Genomic DNA, 6,616 nt, shown 5'->3' with positions numbered 1-6,616 from the left:
GCAAACAATGTTACTGGGGGCCACCCGGTCACATTAAAGCAGATTTCTAAGTGGTGTTATTTACACTACAGTCACATCATGTGACTTACAGTGAAATATACTTGATCTCATCTTCTCCAACCGCTGCACTCCCCACAACCTCATGAACACCCCCTTCCCTCTCTCTGACCATAACCTGATTACTGTCTCTATCTCCTCGTCCTCCAACGCCTACCCCTCCAAATGTCACACTACTACCAGCCGTAACCTCCGCAACCTTAACCCTGCCCCCCTCCAATCTGCAGCTGATCAACTCCATGACAGCATCCTCCCCCTGTCCTGCCCCGACTTGGCTATGACTGCCTACAACAACGCGCTATCAACAGCCCTTGACTCACTAGCGCCTTTAACCACACGCAACATCAGACCCCGACCGCTCCAGCCCTGGCAGACTGATCACACCAAAACCCTCAAACGACGCAGTCGTGCCCTGGAGCAACTATGGCGCAAAACCAAATCCCAACAAGCCATCACCCGCTACAAATATGCCTTCCACACCTACACCCCCTCCCTCCACGCCGCCAAACAAGCCTACTTCCTGACCCTCATCAAGGCCCTGTCCTCCAATCCTCGCCGACTCTTCTTCACCTTCAGCTCTCTACTCTCGCCACCCCCATCTCCACCCAGCACCTCACTCACTGCCCTTGAGATTGCCAATCACTTCAAAAACACAGTCGACCACCCCCTCCTCCTCAAAAAACTACACTCCCTCGGCCTCAGAGATTCTGCTCTCTCCTGGCTTTCATCCTACCTGTCACAACGCTCTTTCAGCGTTACCTATAATGCTACCACCTCCCCCTCACTCCCCCTCTCTGTTGGGGTCCCTCAAGGCTCTGTCCTCGGGCCCCTTCTCTTCTCTATCTACACCTCCTCCCTTTGCCAACTCATACACTCTCACGGCTTCAACTACCACCTCTATGACGACGACACACAAATCTATCTCTCAAAGCCCCACCTCACCCCCTCGGTCTCCGCCCGAATCACACACCTACTGAGCGACATATCAGACTGGATGTCGCTCCACTTCCTTAAACTGAACCTCTCCAAAACCGAGTTTCTTGTCTTCCCCCCAGCCCGGACACCACCCCCCATTGACTTCTCCATCACATCCAACAATGCCACCATCAAACCCGCCCCTCAGGCCAGAGTACTTGGTGTCATTCTGGACTCCAATCTATCCTTCCAGCCCCAAGTCCAATCTTTAACAAACTCGTGCAGACTCCACCTACGCAATATCGCCAAAATACGCACATTTCTAACCCCAGAAACCACTAAACAGCTCATCCACTCCCTCATCATATCACGACTCGACTACTGCAACTCCCTCCTCACTGGCCTGCCTCGCCGCTGGCTATCCCCGCTTTAGTCGATCCTGAATACAGCTGCCAGACTCATTCACCTTTCCAACTGCTCCATTTCCGCCACCCCCCTCTGCCAATCCCTCCACTGGCTTCCGATTGCGCAATGGATCAAATTCAAAATCCTAACACTGACATACAAAGCTGTCCACCATACTGCCCCATACTACATCACTGACCTAATATCCAAGTACCACCCAGCACGCACACTCCGCTCCTCACAACACCTCCTTCCCTCTAGTTCCCTGGTCTCCTCCTCCCATGCCCACCTCCAGGACTTCTCCAGGGTGTCACCCATCCTCTGGAACTCCCTGCCTAAACCCATCAGATTATCACCTACTCTCCTCTCCTTTAGGCGCACCCTGAAAACCCATCTCTTCAGGGAAGCCTACCCCACCCCCTGCTAACTTGCCGACCTCCTCCACTCTTCCTACCACTCCATCCCCCACAGCTATCTCCTCCTGTGCCACCATCCCCTCCCTCCTAGATTGTAAGCTCGAAAGAGCAGGGCCCTCGATCCCCTCATGTTTTGCATTGTATTGTATTGTTATTGTTCTGTCACGTTCTGACCCCCTTTGTAATGTACAGCGCTGAGTGAACCATTGGTGCTTTATAAATACTGTATAATAATAATAATAATAGATCACATGATTTCAAAGTCTGGGGACATGCTGATTTAAAGTGCGATTTGCAAGACATCTGACGTAGATCTCTCTGCAAAACGCATGAAAAGTAGTGTATTCATTACTTTAGAAATTGTTGCGGCTCCAACCAAGTTTGAACCACACTAATATGAACGCTCTAATCGTATGCCAAGTCGCACCCTATTGTCTGCTATTAGAGCGGTCACATGGGTGCGTTTCTGACACTGATTTCTAAAGTAGTACATGTACTACTTTTGTGGCAAATTGCATAGATATCTGTGTCAGATGTCTTGCAAATCGCAAGGAAATCGGCATCTTCACTGTACGTCGCACAATTTCTAAATCGGCTTTGATGTGCCCGCGGTGTAAGGCCTTTTTATGTTTGATTTCCGGAGTGTTTTTCCAATTGATGGGAAATCCCACATACTAGCAAAAGTGAATTGACATTTTCAGTATTGCATGCGAGATGTGGTCATGTGACTGCCTTAACTCATGCGATAGCTTGGAGTGAATTGTGCCCATAGGGCCAAGAAATATTGCCAATAGGGTTCCCTTTCACATCCCTGTTCAATGTTCTGTTGTATGCTGCACAGGTACACTTCACTGTGGCTTTCTTTCTGACTCTGATTTGTCGGGCCTGTATATCAAGGGTTAACACAGGTGGAAAGAGAATTAATCAGGTGCAAACACTTTCTCTGACCAAATGAATGACAGTGGAGGGTGTGGCCTACCTTATATAAAGAGATGCAGTAGTGGGTGATTTTTGCCTTGTGCAGGCCACATTATTTTATGCAAGTCCTTGTCTGTGGTGGTTTGGGGGGAGGAAGAGATATTGTGGTGAATTGCCGCAGGCCACACTCATGCTGTGTTTTGATGTTGGCTGTAAATGTTTTGCATGTTCTTCCTTCTAAGGTGTGTTTGTGTATTATTGTACAATGATTGTGTTTATTATCTTTGCATTGTAATCCTAACAAATGTCAATTGCTCTGCTCTTCCAAGTTTGCTTTATTTAGACTGAAATGCAGTTTTCAGACAAACATGATGAGAAATGTATGTGTGGGGGATTTGGGGAGGTGGGAGGTGTTATTTTGGCACATATGTATTTTTATATTGATATTTTGATTTGCAGCTTGTTTTGTGGCTAGATAAGCCTACTACGTGATTTATGTTAACTGTTTGTTTCCTGCTGTAACCTGTGAAAGCACAGTTCATTAGAAGTATAATCTTTTAGATTGTAAACTCTTATGAGCAGGACCATTCTATTTTAGCAACATTAATCCTGGCTTTTTTTTTTTTTACCAAGATATTGAATGTAGCTACTTGTTGTTGCTGTCCAAATAAATGTGGAATGTATATTTGATCAATAAACATTTGGACTATTTATTTTTTTTGGGGGGATTATTTCATGCTCTAGTTGAATGTAGCACAGTGGCTAAATTGTTAGCTTTTCTGCCTGGCAGTACTAGGGTTGTTGGTTCAAATCCCAGCCACGGCATCTCCTGCCTGGAGTTTGTATGTTCTCCCTGTGCCTGTGTGGTTTTCCTCCGGGTACTCTGGTTTCCTCCCACACTCTAAAGACATGCTGGTAGGTTAATTGGATCCTGTCAAAATTGGCCCTAGTATATGTATGAATGTAAGTTAGGGACCTTAGATTGTACGCCCCTTGAGGGTTAGGGACTGATGTGAATTTACAACATATATATGTAAAGTGCTGTGTAAATTGACAGTGCTATATAAGTACCATAAATAAATGTACTAGCACCCCTAACACTTATTTTTGCTAGCTATATAATATGCCCAAATCTTCCTTGTTAGAGTGCACATATACAAGTATGTCCAAACAAACAAACCAAAAGCCCCCTATTGCACCACAAGACCATGTTATGTACCAATGAATAGGTCGTGTTCAATGTCCAGCTAGCTATTCTTTTTCTACAATCCTCTTAACAGTAATAAATTGGGCGCCCCAATTTATGTTGACTTTGGGCCTTTACCGGCAAATATATATTCACCAATGTCATATACATAGAGCTGCAAGCATACATTCACCAATGTCATATACACACTATAGCTGCAAGCATACATTCACCAATGCCGAATCCACAATACAACTGCAAACATATATTTGCGAATGTCATATACACAATGGAGCCGCATGTAAAATTGCTATGGTGCACAAATCAATGCCAAGATTGCTGTTGGAGGAGGAGCTAGAGCAGCTGTCATACTGGAAATACGTTTGGGGAAGGACGTGTGCACACAACCGGAAGTGGTAGTGAGGAGTGTTAGTGGATGGGAGCAAGGGCGGACTGACAACTCATGGGGCCCCCGGGCAATAGGGGATCATGGGGCCCCTGTGTCCATGCCCAAACTCAAAAAAGCCTATGAAAAAGGTACCAGGGGCATCTCATGGGGCCCCCTACTGACCCCGGCCCTCGGGCAGTGCCTGAGTTTCCAAATGGTCAGTCCGCCCCTGGATGGGAGTGTAGTTAGGAGAGTTTAGTGGTAATTTGCAAGTCTATTTTTGAGCTTTGTAAATTGTTCTTTTGTGGAATTCCAGACCATATCTGGACATGGCGAGATCGCTGTTTTCCACCAAGGAGCTGATCCTCATTTGCCGGGGAAACATTACTAGTGTTGTATTTTCAGCTGAAAACATGTCCAATTCCTAGATCCATTGAGATACGTAGCAGAGGTTCAAGGTTCTTCCTAACTATACAGGTGGCACAGACACAAGCATTCACCCAGGGCCACTGTTAGATATCAAATTTACCAAATTATATTTATGGTAAAAATACACTAAAAACTTTATTAATGGACATAATCCCAGCCATATTCCTGTGAAATCTAAATGCTAAAACTGTACTGAGTTCATAAATAAAGCTGTGTGTGTAATTGAGGTCTTGGGGCTCATTCACATGGGTGCTGTGGCCTGTAGAGTGGGAATCAATGGTTTGTTTTTGTGGCTGTTGCCGTTTGCAGGCAACCTATGTTACACTATGGAAATGCTGCAGGTTATAATTTGACAAGCATATGGGTGTAGGTGTACAGCGCTGAACACAGACAGTGAGCATTCAGGGCCACTTCCCCACGCCTTCACACCTGTCAGATGACAACCTGTGTTCATACAGCTGCTGTGTCCCCATAGTGTAACAGGTGTCTCCAGCCACATGAACAACCCCCTCATTCATGCTGTACAGGCCAGAGGACTTGTGTGAATGGGCATTTTTAACTTTTTTTTTCCTCAGCTCATTAATTTCAATGGGCTGCCTAACGTGTGGGAACATGCAAAAATACTGCAGGCATATTATTATGTAAGTGTGTTGCACCTAACCGCAGAGTAGTAGTGTGGTGCCATGCATTTTGGTGGCTGTGAATGCCTCTGTGTTTACTAGACATGTGAAGGTGCAATTAAGTTTTCATCATGGTACCTGCGCACATCTGCAGAGGGCATTGCATTTCTTTGCTGTGCTAGAAAAAAACATGCTCTTGCATGCGTTTCTGAACTACAAATGGTGTTCCAGTGCATTTTTGACGTGTTCCAGTGCATTTTTTTATGCATTCCAGTTCATTTTTTTCCCCTCTCTTTTTTTTAAATTTAGTTAGGGACATGTGCGTTTTAGTGTGTTCCAGGGCGTTTTACCACGTTCCAGTATAGTTCTATGCATAAACAATACAGCCTGTTCGTCTTTTTTGGCAGCACCTGCAACGCACTGGAACTGCAAGCGCTGATGTGAACTATGACATTGACAACCATGTAACCTTCTTTCTGTGCATTTTGGATGCAAAAAAAGCAACTGATACACATGTAGTGTGAACTGGCCCTAAAGGTTATTATAGGTCATTATAGGTCAGGGAACGGGACTGACCAGGAATTGTGAATTCAATCAGACTAGTGGTGAGATACAATCAGGAATCGTATAATAATGTGAGATCTGAGCTGGAGGTGATAGGAAATGAGACACATTAACAAGATCAATAAATAAATAGTTAAATAGAAAGAGTGGGGCGGGGATACATATATTTGCAGATGGAACAGGTGATGACAGGGGAGGGGGTCAAGTTGTATAAGGAGAGAGGTTTAAGAGCTCGTTCACACTTGACTTTATTTCTAACTCTTGCCAAACGCCCCTATAGCGTTTGACAGGTGTTTGGGAAGCGTTTTTAATGCTCCTCAAATGCTCCCGAAACGCCCTATGTGCGGTTTTGAGGCATGTGATAAGCATTTACCAAGCGTTAAAACTGCACCACAAATGCCTGTAATGAAGTTAAATGGTATTAACGCTCTGAAAATGCCTCGCAACCACACCACAAACGTCTGCCAGGCATTTGAGGAGCGGCACCATAGACTTGAATGAGAGGCTTCAACTCCTTCTGACTCAACATGAGGCGACAGTTTTGCCGTGACGCAATGCTAACGCTTCAATGTGAACAGCACTGTGTGCTGCCATGTGCAGAATTTTCATAGGCGTTTGAGAAGCGTAAAAAACGCTTCCCAAACGCCTGTCTGACGCCTGCTGACAAAGCTAGTGTGAACATAGCTTTAGAGAAGATAAAGTTGTAATGAAATATAAA

The sequence above is a fragment of the Staurois parvus genome, unplaced genomic scaffold (assembly GCF_062004578.1).
Source record: "Staurois parvus isolate SC_StPar_1 unplaced genomic scaffold, SC_StPar_1.0 ptg000648l, whole genome shotgun sequence".
NCBI lineage: Eukaryota > Metazoa > Chordata > Amphibia > Anura > Ranidae > Staurois > Staurois parvus.
The sequence above is the reverse complement of the archived record's forward strand: the minus strand, read 5'-3'. Positions refer to the sequence as shown.